The sequence below is a fragment of the Diceros bicornis genome, chromosome 30 (genome assembly GCF_020826845.1).
Source record: "Diceros bicornis minor isolate mBicDic1 chromosome 30, mDicBic1.mat.cur, whole genome shotgun sequence".
NCBI classification, from domain to species: Eukaryota; Metazoa; Chordata; class Mammalia; order Perissodactyla; family Rhinocerotidae; genus Diceros; species Diceros bicornis.
Window position 1 is genome coordinate 2,065,198 of NC_080769.1, and position 21,642 is coordinate 2,086,839.

Genomic DNA, 21,642 nt, shown 5'->3' on the forward strand with positions numbered 1-21,642 from the left:
CCAGACTCATGACCAGTGAGCCCTTGTAGGAGCTCTTACAACAGGCAGAGGGAATGACTGCTTGGAACTGAGCCAGGAGCCCACACTATGACGACCTACCAGGAACTCGGTGTCCTCGGACACTTCAGCTGATAATGTGGGAATGCTTAGTCAATGTGGTCATCAGCAGAGTAACTAAAAACTCGCCCATAAATAACCTCACTCAATCCTCACACCCTTGTCAGGCAAGTAGAGAAAGGCTGTTTTATAGATGAATGAATGGAGGCACAGAGGATGGGGGGACGTATTCCAGGTTGCAACTGTCAAGTGGTAGAGGTAGGATCTGAACTCAGATCTGACTAAGGCCCTTCCCACTCTGCCAGCATCACTAAATTTAAGTTTGGAGGCTGGCCTCGCTGTGTCTGGAAGCTGGTCCCCCTGCCCGTCATGTGCCCCCTGGTGCTCCCTGCAGGAGCCCAGAGTGTGAGGTGTTTGGCCTGTGCCCTGGGTCCCCTGGCCAGCCTCCTCTGCACCCCTAGCCAGCAGTCACCTCTGCCTTCAGCCGCTCGATATTGATCTCCCCATCCTCGATCTGCTGCTGTAGCTGCTTGGCCACTGTCTTCTCGTCTCCACGATCTGCAGCAGGTGCAGGTACTTCTGCATCAGCGCTTCCCGCTCCCTGGCCAGGGTCTGGTAGCTGTGGACAGACAGACGTGGTAAGACACTGCCTTCTTGTCCCCCAGGGATCCAACCAGAAGTGGGGCTCCCCCACTGACTGCAATTAGGAGAAGGTCCTGACTCCCAGACATGGTGCACAGGGCCTTGACCTGGCTGCTGTGCTGTTACCGACTGCTCTGGCCCCTTCTCCAGCTGCTGTCTCACACTCTGACCCCTGGTTCCTTTAACTGATCCTGTTCTCTCCCCTCCCCCTCCAATCCACCCCAGGGCCTTTGTAGAGGCTCACTCTCTTGTTAAGGTTGATGCATCCGGTAACTTTAAGTTAAAGTCAACGCTCAAATGGAACAACAAAGCCTGGATGACAGCACATCTGTTTATAACATGGTTCACTGAATACTTTGAGCCCACTGTTGAGACCTACCACTCAGAGAGATTCCTTTCAAAATATGACTGCTCACTGGCAAGTGCTGTGGTTCCCATGGAGAGACTGATGCTGGTGTGTGCCCCCCTCTACACACACACAGAGAAGTTAGGAAAAGTCTTATGACTCACATAATAGAAGTCTCCGAGGAGAGCAGGGCCAGAATCTCAAGCAGCTCTGAAATGGCTTGAGGGAGCAAGGAAAGAAACCTGGCCTGGGTTTTTATTGTGGTTGGGGGTTTTAAAAAAAAATATTCAATGACACTTGTCAAAGATGGTAAAGCATATTTTATTCAGAACCACTGTGATACGTAGGGACCACCGTGATGGGATTCACAGTGGGGGAGAAATCAGATTGGACTCTACTCTGAATGCAGCATGGGCAAGTGGGAATTCACAGCCAGGCAGCATAGTGGGGGTCCGGTGATGGAAAACTACTAAGAGAAAAAACAAGTGTTGGGGTTTCTGGCTAACCTGACCTAACAGGATTCTTACCAAAGAGAGGCCAGAGTGATCAGACACCACCTGAGGGATGGTGGAGGAGGAGGAGGAGCCTGAGCAGATCTCAAGGGTGATCAGACATACGGGTGTGGGTTCTGGTTAAACTGACTTAGCAAGGCTTTTGTTAAAACTGGATTTTAGAAGGAAGTGCACAGACAGGCCTACAAGAAGGTTCAGGAGCATAACTAAAGTTTGGTCAAAGCGAGAAATCTTTTCCAGGGGTGAGACCAAGGTGAGAGTTCTGCACACAGACAGGGGACTGTGTGGTTGGATCCGAAGCCAATGCCAGAGAAGGGAGCCTCTGGACTTGTTCCTCAGCTTGTCCAGGTGTGGACAAGAGGGGAAGAGGGAGAGGCGTAAGCTGTCAGCACACATCAAAAAGTGTGGAGTCTGACCGCTCATTACAAGGACAAACATGCGTACAAAAATATGCATTCTCAATGGCTTGTTTTTATAGAAAGCAACACCAACAGGAACCTCAAGAATGATCAAAACTATGTACTGGAGGTGGCTGGAGTAACAGCGCTGGAGGGGACCCAGAAATGTTGGTAGTGACTCCTCTGAAGTTAGACTTTTCTATCTTACAGATTTATCTAATATAAACAGAAATTGACACATACCATGTTTTCCCATTTAATAGGTTTTCTTTAAACTTCTGTACATAGGAAACCACTCTAAGATTTAATTCCTTTAGCACACTAACGGTTACAAAAGAGTAACCATAGGAAATGACATTTTCATATCTCTCGCTACCTACAAGGACAAGCTGCATCCTAGTTTGTCCTCCACTGCGTCTCACACAGGCAGGATTTTCAGGAATCAGTGGCACAGTATAATGCAAGAGGGGTTTGGGTTTAGCTCCTTAAACATAGTGGGATTAGTTTGATTAGTTTTCTTCACATCAATTAAAATAGAAATTCCATTGCTTTAGCTTTTTAAATCTCAATGCTCTCCAGGGATGTGCACATGCAAACACTGATGTAAAAATGAAAAATGCACCTGAAAACTTCAACACATTCATTTCACATTTTGAGATTCTCTTGCCTAAAAGGAACAAAAATTCTATTTAGTTCCATAATTTTCTTGCCTTACTGACATTAGATCTCTCCATCAATTCACATTTTGAAGCCCAAGAAACTCGAAATGTTATTTCTCACAGGAAATAAAATTACAAAGAACTAAGGGAAACCAGAGGTGCAGGGCTGCACTGTTCAATCGATACAGGAATCCAAAGGAAAGAAACACAAATATTGGGATCAGCACAGATAAGCAGCCTGCTTCCCACAGGACAGAAGGAAAGCCACATGCAGAAAGTTAAACACATTCTAAACTCTCCTGGTGGAGACAGAAGCCCTGAGTGGGTCAGTTCCTGGTGCAGAAGGGTGGGGATACCTGAGCAGCCACAGGAATGGACTCTGGGAGCTCACACACCCTCCTCTGCCCGGGGAGGAAAAGAAGGGCTCCATCTCTCAGCTTCCACTCTCACAAGTGAGGAGACTCTCGGCAGGATGCAGTTTAAGGTTGTGACTCAAATAAATCCTAAATTCCTAAACCCTAATCCAGACACAGAACTCCTGACATTCACAGACTTTCTCAAGGTGCACAAATTACACTCTGTGGGCCCCTGCACTGTGGGTGCAAAACTCCACCCTACGTGTAGACACAGGCCCAGGGGGAGCACAGGGACCACCTCAGGAAGGACAGCAACCCCCAGCCCCTGTGCAGGTGCCCTTCCCAGCTTTCCAGGGCTCTGCAGCTTCTCTCAGCAGAAAGGCTCCTTCTGCAGTGAGTATGAGCAGGGAGGACACCCAGGAAGAACGTGTGGGTCCTCAAGTACTTCCCTGTGCAGGCTCAAGGGGGGCTTAGCTTAGAGACCCTGACCCCAGGCCTCTGCTCCCAGTCACGTTGCTTTGGACCACAGTGACCTTGTAAATGGCAAACCCAGTGTTTGAAGAATCCAGCAAAGTCACACAAACCTACACTTTAATGGAAAGGAGGGAAGAAAGTTGTAAAGCATTTTTCTAGTTCAACAAGAAAAGCCACGTGTTTTTATTACTTTCAGAAAATAATGTTAATTGTTATTTCCATGGCATAACCCTGTTTTATAAACAATTAACCATACTTAACATTTTTGCTGTTCAAATATAAGCCCTGGAATTCCATTTGGAACATACCATCCCAAAGAAAAGAAAGACCTCACAATATGACTACACACGGTCAGGGGAGGCACAAAGGGAAACAAGAATTTTTAACACGTTCAATGTAATACTAGAATCTTTTATTTTTTCTGAAGTTTACCTATTTCTTGCCTCTTTGGAAATATTTTATACTGCTTTTCAAGCCCACTGATTACATAAACTTTAACTTTTAAAAACCTGAGGCTCCACTAAGTGAGTAAATCTTTTCAAGGTGACAAACCCAGGGAGGGGCAGTGCTGACAGGCCAGAACACCCAGGAAAGTTTGCAGAGAGGAACCTCCACTCCAAGGCCTTCCCGTAGGATGTCTGTGCCAGGAGGGAGCCTGGGGGGGCACAGGGACTTCATACGACAGATTCCAGGTGGCCATTCTCTGCTCTCCTCTTGTGGAAAAGAGCCACAGACAAAATATAATTTTTTTTTTTTTTGTGAGGAAGAGCAGCCCTGAGCTAACATCCATGCTAATCCTCCTCTTTTTGCTGAGGAAGACTGGCTCTGAGCTAACATCTATTGCCAATCTTCCTCCTTTTTATCCCCAAAGCCCCAGTAGATAGTTGTGTGTCATAGTTGCACACCCTTCTAGTTGCTGTATGTGGGACGCGGCCTCAGCATGGCCGGAGAAGCGGTGCGTCAGTGCGCGCCCGGGATCCGAACCCGGGCCGCCAGCAGCGGAGCGTGCGCACTTAACCGCTAAGCCACAGGGCCGGCCCCACAGACAAAATATAAATCTCACAGTCAACTTAGCCAAAACCAAACACAGCTCCCCACCAAGCAGGACCTCCCCCAGTCTCCCCAGCTGAGTCTCTTATTTCTTAGCTCAGGCCATAAACTCAGCACCGACTTCAACTCCTGCCTCCCCAGCCCCACCCCTCACCACTTCCCATCTCTACACAGTCCTACTCTCTCGACCTCCAAACACACCCAGAATTCAACCTCCTCTCCCCACCCTGACCTAACCCTCCAAGGCCTCTTGCCTGGCTTATTGCATAGCTCCCTAACTGGTCTCCTTGCCTCTGCCCCGGCCCCTCTGTGGTATATTCTCAGCAGAGCAGCCAGATGGAGTCTGCTAAACATATGCCTGGCCATGTTACTCCTCCTCTCAAAACCTTCCAAAGGGTCACCATCTCATTCAGAATAAATAAACGCCCGAGTCCTCACTATGACCAACAAGGCCCCACAATTGGGCCCAAGTCACCACTCTCCCTTCAGCTCCTGCTGCCCTCACCGGCTGTGCCCTGGCCACACTGGCCTCCTTGCTGCTCCCAGAGCAGGCCACTTGCCCTTCCTCCTGCACTGCTTTTGGGCCTTTTTCAAAACCTACCTCTGCAGTGAGATCTTTCCTGGCCCTCCTGGCTACAACTCCACCCCCCTCCAGCCTGGCACACATCACTCTCCCACATGAGCCACATCATTGGTGTCACATCCAGAACGTCACCCAGGGCATGGTTTTTGTCTGTTTTGTTCACTTCTGTGGCCCCAGGCTCTAGAACAATGCGTGACACAAACCTTGCACTCAATAAGAAACGTAGCTTAATGAATGGATGACTATAAAAACAACCAAGAACTGCCTAACCCCTGGGAAAGGAAGGCTGAATCTGTCAGAACTCCAGGGATCAGTGGAGGCTGGTCCATTAATCAGTCCTAAAAGGACGTTAGAAAGAAAACTCCCCACCACATCCTACAAATACCATACATGTTTTTATCAGCATCAACAGAGACTTTCAAATGCCAACACCTTTTCTACTTTGAAGCAGCCTTCAGTGTCCCATTAACACTCATCACACGCCTACTCCTGACTTTAACATGATGACTTTCACATCTAAGGTAATATAACTGACATTAAACTGTCTTCTACCTTAACCAAGTCTCTCCTGTGAATGGTCGTAGGTATGCAAGCAGTAATAACCTGAGAACAAATGGAGAAGTAAATAATTCTATTCCTTCCCTCACCCTGTGCCCCCAGCAAATAGCACAACAATGTCTGATTCTTTTTGTTTTTTAAACAAACTTCACCAGAAATACATCTGCTGAACATGCTCCTTTGGAAGTCAGGGCTACTGTTTCCTCCAGCCACCTAACACACTTAAGTGACCAGATGCCACAAAGCATTGAAATATTGCCTACATGTCTACCGTACAGTTCCCAAACCGAGATTTCAGTAAACTTATGTTGTAGCTGCCAGGAAAAGAAAAAGGAAGCAAAAACAATGCCCTCCACGATGACAGGTGGAATTAAACCAAGTGAAAGTCTTCCTTTACAGATGCAGGGATACTTGAAAGCAAATCACTCCTCACAAGGAATGAGGGAACTAAAATTGCTGTGAGAACAAAAAGAGAGCCCGTGTACAAATGCTTTCAAGGCTACTTGCCAAAATCCAAACTATCTTGCCGGCAAAAATTAAGGAACTGTCCCCTCTGGAGCAGAAGCATGCTAGGATTTGCCAAAGCACTAACACCCATCCCCGCTCCCCCCAACACATTGTATTAGGACCTCAAGAAGTTAAGGCCCCAGGAGATGGATTGTTTCTCTTTTCCATCACAAAAAAAGAAGCTTGAATGATCTCTCGGTCACTGCAATAATAATAACAAAAACATGCGTGTGTTGTGAGCATTGGAGTACTTTTCTCCCCTCCAGCCTACAACATAACTTCACAGGAGTTAGAGAGCTTCCACTCCTTAACTCCTGGCGGGGAAGTAAAAAGCCTCCCCAGAAGCGGCGCCCCAGCCCCGCCGGCGCCCCTCCCCTCCCCTCCCCTCCCCTCCCCAACGCGCCGCCGCCCTCCCGCCCCAGCGGCCCAACAGAAAAAGCATCCAGACCCGCAGCGACCGGGCTGTCACACGCGCCGGTCTCACCACGGGCGCCACCCCCGCCCGCTGCGGCCGAGAGCCCGCTCCGCCCCGCGGCCCCGCCCCAAACCGCGCCGGCCAGTCCCAGCAGCCGAGGGCCCAGCCGAGCGCAGCCTCCCAAGCCGCCCGGCGCAGGCACGCCCTCACCCGCGTTCCTCTTCCGGCTGCTCTAGAGAATGAACGCGACACGACGGGCAGCCGCCGGGCCAATCCGGCCGAGCAACGCGGGCGGAGCCGGAAGTGCGGGAGGAAGTGCGTGGGTTGCCATCTTGGCGTACGGCAGGGCCCCGCGTGGAGGGCCGGGCCACACTCTCGGCTTCCCCGCGGGCTGGGTCGTTCGCTCTGAACACTGCAGCAGTGACCCGTGGGGCAGCGGAACAGACGCGTTTGTGCAGCGCGACCCTGGGCGGGCGCGTCAGCCGGCATTTTGCCTAGGCCCACGGGCGTGGCCATCTTGCTTTACGGACGATGGGCGGTCGCGCGCCTCCATCTTGTCGTCCTGCGGGCCGCGGGGACCAGCTCCCATGTCCCACAGAGTGTCGCGGGGAGCCCTACCCTCATAGCGGTCCCGCTGTGGGGCGGCGAGGAGGGGCCCGGAGGCTGGCGACGCGACAGACTGAGGCCCGGGGTGGTGATCTCTGCGCGGCCGCTATCTGCTTCCACCGCCGGGCAACAGGAGAAACCGCCGTCTCCTTCCACAGGTAACCGGCCGCCACAGGTAACCGGCTGCCGCCGCCGGGTCACGCCCCCCCCCCCCCCCCCCCCCCCGCCGCGGTCCAGCCAGAGGTGGTTGGCACTTTGTCTTCGGGGCCTCGGGCGGGTCTAGCGGGTGAGTCAGCGCCGGGCGCTGTGGGGCCTTGGCCTGTGCCACTGTCTCTGCTCTGGGCGCCTCGGGCCACCGCGGCCACCGCACGCCCACCGGCGCCCACTTTATGGCCTCCACCACCCTCTCACCCACGCCTCGCGGCCACCCTGGTCTCCATTGATTCGGGCTGCGGCCAACAATGTTGAGAAACAGGGTATTCTGGAAACGTTCTTCCTTAGGTCACTATTTTCTTGTGTTCGCTGTGATTTTTCTGCTCTTTTGATGGCAGGGAGCCTGCCTTAATCTCTTGCGATCAGGAATGCGGCTGAACAAATGCTGCTGGTACCTCCTGGATGGTCGTGCCTCTCAGAGCTCTGTTGCTAGACGGGTCCTGGCAGTGCAGGGAAAGGTGGCTCTGGGCGTGGAGGTGAGTCCTGGAGAGGCATCTGACAGCATCCTGGGTGGAGCAGGGTGAGCCCCCGTCCTCACAGGGAGGCGGACTCTGCATCTGACAGCATCCTGGGTGAGCAGGGCACGGCCCACTCCTCACCAGGAGGCTTACCCTAGGGAGTCAGGGAAGGGGCTCCTCTCTCCACCTCTTTCTTGGGCTCCCACAGCGGGGTGAGGGGTTTGCCTTCCACCTGGCCTGGCTCCCTTCATGAGGGCTTCTGGAATTCAGCCAGTTCAGCGAGTCCTTTCCCGCGGACTCCGCACTGGTGGTCCCAGAACAGTGCACTGAAGACATTCTACTTTGAAAACCTTCTGGCAGATCCTTTTGTTTTGCATTGCAGGTTGTTGTTGAATTTTGAAAGACCTGAATGCCACTTGTCGTCTAGAGTCTTATTGAGAGTTCACAGTGGTTTGTTCTAAGTCGGAAGTTGTTACAGTCTATCCAAAGAACTAGTAAGGTGAGCTTGTTTTGGAAGTCAGCCGCCATGCTTTCTTGACAGTTTCCTTCACAGCCTGTGTCCCAAAAGTTTTGTTACTGGTTTTGAGAATGAGGCAAAGCACTGCAGAGAAGGTGGCTCTTGGCATGTGTCATGGTCTAACGTGGTCTGGGGGCAAAGGAGGTGGGGGTCTTTGGGAAACTAGTTACAAAGCATTGAGAAAGGTTAGAAGGTCATGTTGCTTGGAACTCCCTGAGGAGCTAGTACCCACCTGCTCTGGTCCACAGCGGCCTCAGGGGGGCTAGATGACCTCAGGTGGAGCAGAAAGCCCTCGGGAGAGAGCCCCCCCACCCCCATGTGCACAGTTTGGTCTAAATAGAGATTTTACCTTAATGAGGAGAAGAGATGATGAGATGTCTGGGTCAGTACCTTGCAGGGGTTGGTTGCTTTGTACAGGGAGCAGTTTTCCTCCTGATAGTGGGAAGACAGGAGGAACACAGAACCACAGCTCTTGGGGCTGACCTCCTCTTGGTGGCAGTCCCGCATCCTCAGCTGCTTGAGCTGAGCTGGGGCCAGGCGCCCTGCTGAGTGCCTGGGAGGCTCTGCTGCCTGACACCTGGCCTGGCTTTGAAATAGGGGGACCAACCCTCCCCGTTTTAGCACCCAAAGTCCTGCATCCCAGGGACAGCAGGAGGGTTGGGCAGCCATGAGCTTCTAGGAACTATTTCCGAGGCTTCCTGAAGCCTTTCCTGTTGTCTTGATGCCATCCTGTGTTATCTGCCAGAGCGTCTGTGTCGCTACAGGGCACTTACCACAGCCTGAGAGGAGGTTCTCACCTTTCTTTCTTCTCTGCCTTACAGACGGTCAGCTCCTTAAGGTAGACAGTGGGTCTTTCATCTTTCTATTCCAGTAATAACTTGCAAGCAGAAGGTGTTCCTTACATCTTTACTAAAGGTTTAAATGGGCAAAATCACTACAGGTGTGGGTGTTCACAGAAACACTTGTTTTCCTTTTATAGTTGATCATTTTAGGGAGAGACGTTTAATTCTTTCTTTCTAATTACTTTTTCATTTATCCTTACAGGGTCCACATAAAGGGCTCAAAATGTCTGGTCCAGTTGTTAAAAGCTGTTCACAGGGATGACTGGACCCCACTAAGCGTTCTTTCGTCTGTAGTGAACATTTCACCAACAAAAGCTTTCGGAAAGGCTGGAGGATCAGTACTACGTGCTCAAGCCCAAGGCCGTGCCCTCCATCTTCCACCTGACTGAGAAGCGGGGCTGAAGGCCGTGGCCGCCCCAGGAGAAATGACACCAGGAAGGCCGCCGGGGGCCTGAGGAACATGTGAGTGAAGCAAATGGGAAAGGAGCTGCGGGTTCGTCGTGGTCCTTGAGGGAAAACCTGAGGGCCCAGCCAGGGTCCCGCAAATTGAAGCGAGCCGCTCTGCAGGGTGTACCTGCATCCAGGGCTGCCCAGGAAGCCGCCAGTCAGGAGCGGATGCAGAGTCTCTGGAAGGAACTCCAGGAGACAGTGTGGCCTCCACAGCATCAGGCAGCCAGGTAGATGCAAACACGTCTGCTGTAGATGCTGGTGATGAGACCCCCTCTTCCCTGCCAGGGCCTGCTGGGTAAGAGTGGCATTTCCGTGGGTGACTTTATCCCCCAGGATCTGAGGTGTGCAGATTTATTGGCTGGTTTCATTCTTACAGTTTCTTCTCAGAGCACACTTGAGATAAGCCATCTGTCCCTTGAGAGGCTGTTGACCGAAAGAGGCTGAAGAGAGATGTGGAGCCCAGCTGTAGCTGGACCAGCCTGGAGCCTGAAAAGGACTTGGCCCAGAGCCCCAAAGTTCATCATTCACAATGATGCTTCAGAAACCCTGCCAGAGCCCCTCCACCCTCCAACAGATGTCACCCCGAAGCCAGCTGCAGAAGCTGTGCAGGGCGAGCACCGCGACACCACCCCCATGTCACTCGGCGGGGTCATCCTGTCAGCACTGGGGGCCCAAGAACTCCTCGACTCGCTGCACTCCTACTGCTGCTGCTCCCGGGGGAACAGGAGCACGAGTGCTGCCTGCGGGAGCAGGTGGAGAAGAACAGCGAGCTGAAGAGGGGCAGCCGCCGACAGCCAGGTGCACGCGCTACAGGAGGAGCTGGACGAGCTGAAGGGAGGGGCTCCCTAACTGAGCAGCCTGCTGCCCCCAGCCGAGGTCAGTCCCGGGGCTCGGGGCTCCCCCACTGCCTGCTCATCATGAGGGGTTTCCTGCTCCACAGCAGATGGCCCCTGAGCACTTCTGTGTGCAGCATGCCTGCTGCTGTCTTGGGAGAAGGCTCTGCTGGTAGCTGCCCCTTGCAGACAGGGAGCCCAGGCTGCAGAGCTCACCCCGCTCGCTCTAGGGCGCTCGAGAGGCAGTGGTAGTTGTCAGGGTTTAGCAGGTGGGAAAGGAGGCATTGCAGGTCAGCTGGGAAAGCCAGACCTACCCAATGAATGATGCCTGGATGGTTGGTTTCCACTTGAACAGGAGAAAGTCAGCTTCTGTTGCATCCCTCACACAAATGTAACTTCCATTGAGTTAGGATCTAAATGTGAAATAAAATCGACATAGTAAACTATTAGAAAAGTTATAGGAGACTCTTAAAGTCATGGGGAGGTTCTTTCCATTCATGTTTTAATAAATATCCTTGAACTGAAGTCATATTGAGCATTTTAATAATTTCTTTAAAATTTTAAACATCTGTTTGAGTAGAATATGTTCTCTTTTGCAAAAATTAAAACACTACAGAAATACATAAACTAAGAAGAGGAAAAAACTCCCATTTCTCACCTATCTCCCAACTTTTATTCCTTGTCGGTAGTAAAATTTGGTGTGTAATCTCCTCGACTGTTTTCTGTGCTTTACATACATATTTCTCCACCTGTGCAAATAGGTTGGATATGTTTTTGGTGTGTTTATTGGCTATGTTTCTGATTTTCCCACTCTTTTACAGTTTAGTACTTGTAAACATTGTTTTCTAGATATTCCTTACATATTGAGGGTACCATCTTTTCCCAGTTATACATCCATGGAGAACATTTCCCTACCACATTGTTCATTTAATCTGGATCAGTGCTTGTCTTCCCAGATGTCAGTAACACTTCAGGTGGGAAACGGCTCTATGTGACAGGCTGTTCAGGACCTTCAGAATACCCGGGGCAACAACCATTAGGACAACCCAAAGCAAGAAACAAAACCCACCCTGCTGTTTCCAGATGCATCCTGGGGGAAGGACAGCTCCAGTTGAGGACAGCTGACGTCCTCGTCAGAGTTATCTGCTATGGTCTCCTATCACGTTAAAGCTGTTTCTGTAGTTTGTCGTACCTGATGGTACAGTTTGGTGCCTTTGTCTGTTCCTCTTGGTCAGACTGTGAAGGTTTCTCAATGTTACAGGTGTTTCCAGACAGCCAGCCCTTGACTCCATTGCTCAGGTCTACGTTGTTGTTCCCGCCTCGTGAATCCTCACTTCATTCTGCTGTTGTTGGTTTTATTGCGGTGTTGTTCTGGCTCCTGAGGGAAGTGCTCAGCTTCTTCATGTACAGATGATATTCCCTGATACCTGCAGTGGAGGCTGTGCCCCTTCTTCTATCCCCTTGTCCCCATGCCATGGATTTGCCTCACGCTGCTCTCATTGCTGTTCATTTCTAAAGAGTTTGTCCTGTCTGTCTGGATTCCCTCTTTAACCTGAGAGATTTAGAAGAATGTGGACAGATTTTGAAGTGGATAGGTTGGGGGGAGGGGAGCCAATATTTTGTGATTATTCTTTACTTTTATTGCTTTAAGTTCCAGTAATATGGTCACTTATAGATTTCTGCTTTTTGGACTCTAGAGATTTCATTGTGGCTTAGCACACAGTCCATTGTGGTGACTGTTTCATTGTGGTTTGAGGAGAATGCATCCTCTCCACTAGTTGCTTACGTTGTTGTCCCTCGGGCTGAGGCTAGATCTAGCTTTTTTGTGTTTGTCAGCAGATCTGTTTCCTAACTGACTGTATCACTTGACCTGTGGATTTCTAAGAGAAGTAAGGTAGGTTTCCCTGTGATTCTGGAGGTGCCTGTGTCTTTTTGTTTGTCCAGTTTTGCTTTATGTTTCAAGACCATATTGTTAGGTATATAAGTGTTCCTGACAGTTAGCAACACAGAAAACCGGTTTTTTCCCGTTTAAAGTCTTATTTCTCTATCTCCTTATTTTCAACCATATTATATCCTTTTATTTTATAGCTATATTTTAACTCAACTTGAGAGCCTTCATCTTTTTATAGAGCAATTTAATCCATTTACAATTGTGATTATTGATAAATTGGAATTTGATTCTACTGTTTAATTTAATTTTAATTTGTTAGGCTTTCTCATGATTTTTCTATTCTTCTAGTGTGTGTCTTTCAGCTTTTATGAGCAACCATTTCTGCCTCTCTTTCTGTAAATGCTCAGAGTTGATCCATTCCTGTGTTCTACACTCCCAACTCCTCACCTTCCACTCCCCAGCTTGAGACTGTCTGATCTTAGTTCTGTGTTCTTATTTTCCCCATCAAGTGACCGTGATTGGATGTAAGTACACGTTTTATTGGTTACGTTGTTCACCACTATTTATTGTATCCAAATTTTTCCTCCTTTTTGGAAATATTTGATGCTATTTTGGAACTCATGTGACAGTAAAATTTTGAGAGGAATCGAGTCTGAGATTCTCCTCAGGTGCTGATGCTGGGGAGCTAGCACCTAACCTCTTAAAGTTGCATCGGTGTGTCTGCAGTCAGGATGAGGTCAGAGATGTTTAAAACCGTGGAATTGAATGAGGTTTCCTGGAAACACTGCAGCTGTGGAAGGGACCAGGGTCCAGACTAGGAGAGGGCAGTGTTTGCAGAGGTGCAGCTGAAGAGGGTCCAGGAAAGGGGACTGAAATGGTGGAGCATGAGGTTGCAGGAGCCATGAGGGGAAAGGGTATTGCAGAAAGGAGGGGGGCTCAGCTGGGTGGGATACAGCGCTGATCAGAAAGATGAGAGAAGAGAAAGAGAAAAGATGGCTGGACTCGGCCACATGGGATCACGGGTGACCTCATTCTCCTTGAGAGGATGAGAATGCAGCTGGGTCTAGAGTGGGGGAAGGGGGGCCATGGGAGGGCAGTAGGGATGAGGCACTTTACTTAAGAGGTTTAGCCATGAAGGGGAGTCGGGAAAGTGGACAGTAGCCAAAAGGGAGCATGGGTCCAAGGGAGAGTTTTGTTTGTAAGGTGGAGATGAGCTAACAGTTGCTGCAGGTAGGACCGGATGGAGAGGAGGAGGCTGAGGGCCCAGGAGGAGCGTGCTGGGCCCTGAGGAGGTGCAGGGCTGGCCCCCGCTGCCTGGGAGTTGCAGAGAGCAAGAGGACAGATGTGCTGGTGGAAAGGGCGCCCTGCGCCTCTGCTCCTGTATTCCTGGAGCGTGAGGTGGGCAGTAGCTGGAAGTGGAGGGGCGATGCAGGAGGTGTTAGGTCAGTGGCGGGGGAGGAGGGGGAGAGAGAGAGGGTGCCCTGGCTTGGTCTCCATGGCCCACACGGAGCTCCCCGCTGGGATCCCTGGTCACCAGCTGCTGTCTGTCTTTGATGTCTTCCTCAAAATGTTGGCTATCTTGATGGTTCCCAGGGTTATTATGAATTTGTTCATCAATGAAGGAATCTTTGGGTCATTTTTTAGGGATTTTATGTCAAAGGGGCTCTACATGTGTTTATTCAGTCCATCATCTGTACCCAATCCCTTTGTTTTTGGACAGATTCCGTACAACAGAACAGCCAGGCCAGTGGCCTGCAGGTTCTAGGGTTCGGGAGGTTTGGCCTCTAGAAAGCCAGTGCTGATTGGCGTTCTCACAGGACGTGGTGCTCTGTCCCTGAGCCCGCTCTAACTGTGGGTGTCAAGACATTGTAAATCCTGGGGCAGTTCTGTCAGGGCCCATCGTTGGCATTTCTGTAACCAGTGAGGGTGAACACTTTTCTGTGATCATTTTCTGTCACTTCCCTGACTGTGCTGTTGCCTGCCTTGCTCACTGAGCTCCGAACCTTCCTGATGGAACCAGGACGTTCACTCTCTATCCAGTGTGATTGCATGTTCCCTCAGTGTGCCCCTTCAGTACTTGCTTCAAAAATATGTTTTCTTCACATTCTTTGATTCTTTGTACATATAATCTAGATTTAATCTGGAGCTTTAAAAATGTTTTATTGTGGAAAACCTTGAACATACACAAATTAAACAGAAAAGTGTGACAGCCCCCCATGTCCCTATTACCCAGCTTCAACATTTATCAAGATTCTCATGTTCTTGTTTCCTCCATATTTCTACCCACTCCCTACCTTCCATTGATTATTTTTTAATTAATACATGGTTTTTTAGGAAAGTTTTAGTTGGACAGAGAAATTCAACAGAGAGTGCAGAGCATTTCTCCCTCCTCCCCCACAGTTTCCCCTACTGTTAACATCTTGCATGGCCACCTGTGTTAGTGCGGTTCCTTCCTTACAAGTGAGGAGCTGATGCTGCTACAGTGTTCGTAACCAAGTCTGTAGTTTATGTCAAGGTTCACTGTCTTGCTGTCATGTACTTGGATTTTGATAAATGCATAATCTCATGTATCCACCACAACAGTATCCTACAGAAGAGTTGGATTGCCGTAAAAGCCCCTGTGCTCTACCTTTTCATCCCTTGCCCCCCAACTCCTGGCAACACTGATCTTTATACTGTTTCTATAGTTTTGCCTTTTCTAGAATGTCGTGTAATTGAAATATATTAAAACTGTGGAACAGAATATATAGCCTTTTCCTGTTGGCTTCTTTCACTTAGCAATATGTATTTAAGGGTCCACTGTGTCTTTTTGTGGCTTGATAGCTCATTTCTTTTTTTTTTGTTTCGTTTTTGTATATTGAGTTAAAATATACCTAACAAAAAGCGTGCCATCTTAACCATTTTTAAGTGTACACTTCAATGGCGGTAATATGTTTACACTGTTGTACAGTCATCACCACTATTCATCCCCATAACTCTTGTAAATCTGAAACTCTATACCTATTAAACAATAACTCTCCCTTCTCCCCTCCCCCCAGCCCTTGGCAGCCACTATTCTACTTACCGTCTCTATGATTTGACTGCTCTCAGTTCATACAGTATTTGTCTTCTTGTGACTGGCTTATTTCAGTTAGCATAATGTCCCCAAGGTTCATCCATGTGTAGCATATTGGAGAATTTGCTTCCTTTTTAAGGCTGAATAATATTCCATTGTATGGATATACTACATTTTGTGTATCCATTCATGCGTCAATGGACACTGGGGTTGCTTCCACGTTTTATCTACTGTGACTAATACTGCTATGAACATGGGTGTGCAAATATCTCTTCAAGGCTCTGCTTTCAGATCTCTTGGGTGTATATCCAGAAGTGGAATTGCTGGATCACGTGATAATTCTATGTTCATTTTTTTTAGGAACATCCATAACTGTTTTTCATAGCAGCTGCACCATTTTACGTTCCTGTCAACAGTGTACAAGGGTTCCCATTTCACCGCATCCTGGCCAACACTTGCTGTTTTCTGTCTTTTCCGTAGCACTCATCTTAGTGGGTGTGAGGTGGTGTCTCATTGTGGTTTTGATTTGCATTTCGCTAATGATTAGTGGTGTTGAGTGTCTTTTCATGTGCTTATATGCCATTTGTAAGTCTTCTTTGGAGAACTGTCTCTTCAAGTCCTTTGCCCATATTTGAATTGGCTTGTTTTTTAGTTGTTTAGTTTTAGGACTTCTCTGTATATTCTGGATATCAGTCTCTTGTCAGAAATACGAGTTGCAAATATTTTCTCCCACTCTGTGGGTTGCCTTTTTACTCTGTGTACAGTGCATCTTGATGTACCAACTTATAAAATTTTCGTAGGGGGCTGGCCCCGTGGCTTAGCGGTTAAGTGCATGCGCTCCGCTGCTGGCAGCCTGGGTTCGGATCCCAGGCGCGCACCAACGCACCGCTTCTCAGGCCATGCTGAGGCCGCGTCCCACATACAGCAACTAGAAGGATGTGCAGCTATAACATACAACTATCTACTGGAGCTTTGGGGGTAAAAAAGGAGGAGGATTGGCAATAGATAGTAGCTCAGAGCCAGTCTTCCTCAGCAAAAAGAGGAGGATTAGCATGGATGTTACCTCAGGGCTGATCTTCCTCACCAAAAAAAAAAAAATTTTCGTGGAGTCCAATTTGTCCATTGTTTTTCTTTTGTTACCTGTGCCCTTGCTGTCATATCCAAGAAATCATTGCCAAGCCCGGTGTCGTGAAGATTTTGTCCTGTTTTTTTCTAAGAGTTTTCTTGTTTTAGGGCTTACATTTATATTGTTGACCCATTTTGAGTTAATTTTTGTATATGGTATTGGATGAGGGTCCAGCTTCAAGCTTTTGCATGCAGATATCCAGTTTTCCCAGCACCATTTGTTGGAAAGAAACCTTTCTCCATTGCATGGTCTTGGCACCCTTGTCAAAAATCACTTGACCATATATGTGAGGGTTTGTTTCTGGGCTCGCTATTCTATGCCATTGGTCTCTATGTCTGTCTTTATGCCAATACCATACTATTGATTACTGTAGCTTTGTAGTAAGTTTTCAAATCAGGAAGTGTGAGTCCTCCAGTTATGTTCTTCTCTTTCAGGATTGTTTTGGCTATTCTGAGTCCCTTGAGATTCCATGTGAATTTTAGGACAGGTTTTTCCATTTCTGCGAAAAACATCATTAGGATTTGGATAGGGAATACATTAAATCTGTAGATTGCTTTGGGTAATATTGACACTTTAACAATAGGAAGCCTTCCAATCCATGAACATGGGATGTGTGTCCATTTATGAATGTCTTCTTTAATTTCTTTCTGAAATGTTTTGTAGTTTTTATGGTGCCTTTCACCTCCCTGGTTAAGTTAATTCCTAAGCATGTTATTCTTTCTGATACTATTATAAATGAATTATTTTTGTAATTTCTTTTCCAGAGAGCTCATGGTTCGTGTATAGAAATGCAGCTGATTTTTGTGTGTTGACTTTGTATCCTGCTACTTTTCTGAATTCATTTGTTGGATCAAACGGCTTTTTTGTGGAGTCATTTGGATTTTCTACATATGCGATGATATCATCTTCAAATGGAGACCATTTTACTGCTTTCTTTCCAATTTGGATGCCTTTATTTATTTATTTTTATTGCCTCATGGTTCTGGCTTGAACTTCAGTACTGTGTTGAATAGAAGTGGTGAAAGTGGGCATCCTTGCCTTGTTCCTGATCTTAGAGGAAAAGCTTTCAGTCTTCCATCACTGAGTATTATGTTTGCTGTGTGTTTTTCATATATGGCTTTTGTTATGTTCAGGCACTTTCCTTCTATTCCTAGTTTGTTGAGTGTTTTATCATGAAAGGGTGTTGAATTTTATCAAATGTTTTTTCTGCATCAATTGAGATGGTCATTTTTTTTCCCCTTCATTTTACTGATGTGGCATATTACGTAGATCGATTTTTGAATGTTGAACTCCCCTTGTATACCAGGAATAAATTTCACTTGGTCGTAGTGTATAATTGTTTTAATATGCTGTTGAATTCAGTTTGCTAGTATTTTGTTGAGGATTTTTGCATCTGTGTTCATCAGGGGTAGTGATCTGTAATTTTATTTTCTAAAAGAAAATAAAGGACACTAAAAGTGTCCTCATCTAGTGTTGGTATCAGGGTAATGCTGGCCTTGTAAAATGAGCTTTGAAGTGTTCCCTCTTTTTCAATATTTGACAGAGTGTAAGAAGGCTTGTTTTTAATACTTCTTTATATGTTTGGTAGAATTCACCAGTACAGTGATCTGGTCCTGGGTTTTACTTTGTTGAGAGATTTTTTTTTAAATTTCTTGACATGTTAGTGACATATAACATATGTAAGTTTTAGGTGTTCAAGTTGATGATTTGTGAAAGGATTACTACAATACAGTGAGTTAGCACCTCCATTCCCTCACATAATTAACTTTTTTTTTCTAGTGATCACTTTTAAGATTTACCCTCATAACAACTTTCAAGTATATAATATAGTATTGTTAATTATAGTCAGCATGCTGTGCATTAGATCCTCAGAACTTATTCATTTTACAGCTAGAAATTTGTGCACTTTGACTCACATCTCCCCATTTCCACCACCCTTGAGACCCTGGAAAACACCATTCTGGTCTCTATTCCTTTGAGTTGGGCTTTTTTAGATTTCACACATGAGTGAGAATATATAGTATTTGTCCTTCTCTGTCTGACTTATATCACTTAGCGTAATGCCTCAAGGTCCATCCATGTTGTTACAAAATGCAAGATTTCATTCTCTTGCATGGCTAAATAATATTCCATTATATATTTCATGTATACATATATCTTACATTTTCTTTATCTGTTTATCCATTGATGGACACATGGATTGTTTCCATGTCCTCAGTTTGTGAATAATGCTGAAATGAACATGGGGATGCAGATATCGCTTCAGAATAGGGATTTCAATTCCTTTGAATATACACCCAGAAGTGGAATTGTTCATTCATGTAGTATTTCTATTTTTATTTTTTTGAGAAAATTGCATATTTTTTTCATAGTGACTGTACCAATTTACATTCCTACCAGCAGTGCACAGGGTTCTCTTTTCTACACAGCATCGCCAACACTTGTTGTCTGTTGTCTCTTTGAGAATAACCATTCTAGCAGGTGTGAGGTGATATCTCATTGTAGTTTTGATTTCATTTCCCTAATGAGTGATTACGAGCATCTTCTCATGTATCTGTTGACCATTTTTATGTCTTCTTTGGAAAAGCATCTATTCAGGTCCTTTGACCATTTTCATATTGTTTTGTTGGTTTCTTTGCTGTTGAGTTGTATATATTGTGGATATGAACCCCTTTAGTTTTCCGATTGTTTCATTTGTTGTGCAGAGGCTTTTTAGATTGATGCCATCTCACTTGTTAAGTTTTGCATTTGTTGCTTGCACTTTTGATGTTATATCCAAAAAAATCATTGTCAAGACCAGTTTCATGGGGATTTTTGCTCTACATTTTCTTTCTACATATTAGGAGTCTTACATTTAAGTCTTTAATTCAGTTTGGTATCATTTTTAGAGTGGTGTAAAATAGGGGCCCAATTTCGTTTTTCTGCATGTGGTTATCCAGTTTTCCCAGCCCCCTTTATTGTAGAGGCTATCCTTTCCCCATGGAGTCGTCTTAGCTGACTCGTCAACTGTTAGCAAACTGTATGTGTGTGCTTTTATTTCTGGGCCCTTGGTTCTGTTCTATTGGTCTAGGTGTGGCGTCTCTTTTTATAACTGTATCATACCATTTTTATTACTATAGATTTGTAATAAAGTTTGAAATCAGGAATTGTGATGCCTTCAGCTTTTTCTTTCTCAAGGTTGCTTTGGTTATTGGAGGTCTTTTGTGGATCCATATGAATATTAGGATTGTTTGTCCTATTTCTGTGAAAAATGTCATGGCAATTTTAATAGGAATTGCATTGAATCTTGAGATGGCATTGGGTAGCATGGACATTTTAACAATATTCTTCTGATCCATGAACATAAGATATCTTTTCATTTCTTTGTGTCTTTGATTTCTTTCATCAACGTCTTGTAGTTGTCAGTGTCTAGATCTTTCACCTTCTTGGTTAAATTTATTCATGAGTATTTTACTGTTTTTGATGCTATTGTGAATAAGATTTTTTTTTATATATCTTTTTTAGATAGTTCATTGTTAGTGTACAGAAAGGCAACAGATTTCTATATGTTGATTTTGTCTCCTGCAGCTTGAGTGAATTCGTTTGTTAGTCCTAACAGTTTGGGGAGGAGTCTTTAGGTATTTCTCTATATAAAATCATATCATCTGAAAACAGAGACCACTTTGTTTCTTCATTTCCACTTGGGATGCATTATATTTCTTTCCCTGGCCAAAAGTCTCTGGTTAACACTCGCAGGACTATGTTGAAGAGTGGTGTTGAGACTGGGCACCCTTGTCTTGTTCTTTGTCTTAGCAAGAAAGCTTTCAACCTTTCACTGTTCAATATGATGTTAGCCGGGGGTTTGTCATGTAAACCTTTTATTATGTTCAGATATGTTCTGTAACCCTTGATTGACAGTTTTTATCATGAAGGGGTATTGAATTTTGTCAAACTGCTTTTTCTACATCGATTGAGATTATTTTATGATTTTTATCTTTCATTCTATTAATGCAGTGTATCACATTCATTGATTTGCATCATGTTGAACTTGATCATGTTGTTTGATCCTTTTTTTGAGTTTAGATAGTTTTTTTATAATGTGTCTTGGAGAAGAAAGTTTTAGTTTGAAATTTTAGGGTGACAGATCAGCTTCAGGACCCTGGATGTCTAAATCTCTCCTCAGACTTGGGAAAGTGTTAACTGCTATTTTTTTTAAGTCAACTTTCTTTTCCTTTCTTGCTGTCTTCTCCTCTGGTACTTTAATAATGCTTATCTATTTCTTTTCATGGTATCCCATAATTCACACTGCCTTTCCCCATTCCTATACATTTCTTTTTTCTTTTTGCTCCTTTGACCGGATGATTTCAAATGACACATCTTCTAGTTCACTAATTATTTCTTGTACATGGTTGAATCTGATTTCAAAGCTCTCTATTGAATTCTTCAGTTCAGTCATTGTGTTCTTCAGCTCTAGGATTTCTGTTTTTTTTTCCTTAATGATTTCTGTTTCTATGTTGAACTTCTCACTTGTTCATGCAGAGTTTTCCTTATTTCATTTACTAGTCTATCTGTGTTTCCTCATAGTTTTATGAATTTCTTAAGAGCGTTGTTCTGAAGTCTTTGTCACGTAGTTCCTAAATCTCCATTTCTTGGTCAGTCATTGGAGTTTTATTCTTTTTCTTTGGTGGTGTCATGGGTCTTTGATTATTCATGATCCTTGTGGCCTTCCATTGGTATCTGCAAATTTGAGGAAGTAGGCACCTTTTCCACTCTTTACAGACTGGCTTTAGCAAACCAAAGCCTTCACAGTCAGCCCATCTAAGGCTTGGACAGCCCTAGATGGACAGCCTAGTCCTTGGACAGCCTGGTACTGGTGTAAGTGGAAAGCTTGGGTCCATGGTATTGTGTCTGGCCCTGGGCACAGCTGGGACCCTGAGTTCATAAGTAGCTCCACTGGATCCTGGTTTGGCAGGTCCTGATTGAGAGCCTGCGACCACAGGAGTCATCCAGGGCCATGGGAGTTGGCCAGCGCTGGGATGAGCTGAGAGTCTTGGCTTACAGGAGCCTGCCAGGAGGTTGGTGCCATGAGAGCTGCTTGTGCTGGGGTAGGCCAGA

General features: G+C 46.2%; 2 pseudogenes; both read left to right on the top strand.

Moving 5' to 3' along the window:
- Window positions 1-21,642, top strand: part of LOC131394245 (peroxynitrite isomerase THAP4-like) — a 344,748-nt pseudogene that overhangs the window by 305,016 nt on the left and 18,090 nt on the right.
- On the top strand, window positions 7,089-11,045 carry LOC131394244 (peroxynitrite isomerase THAP4-like; annotated as a pseudogene).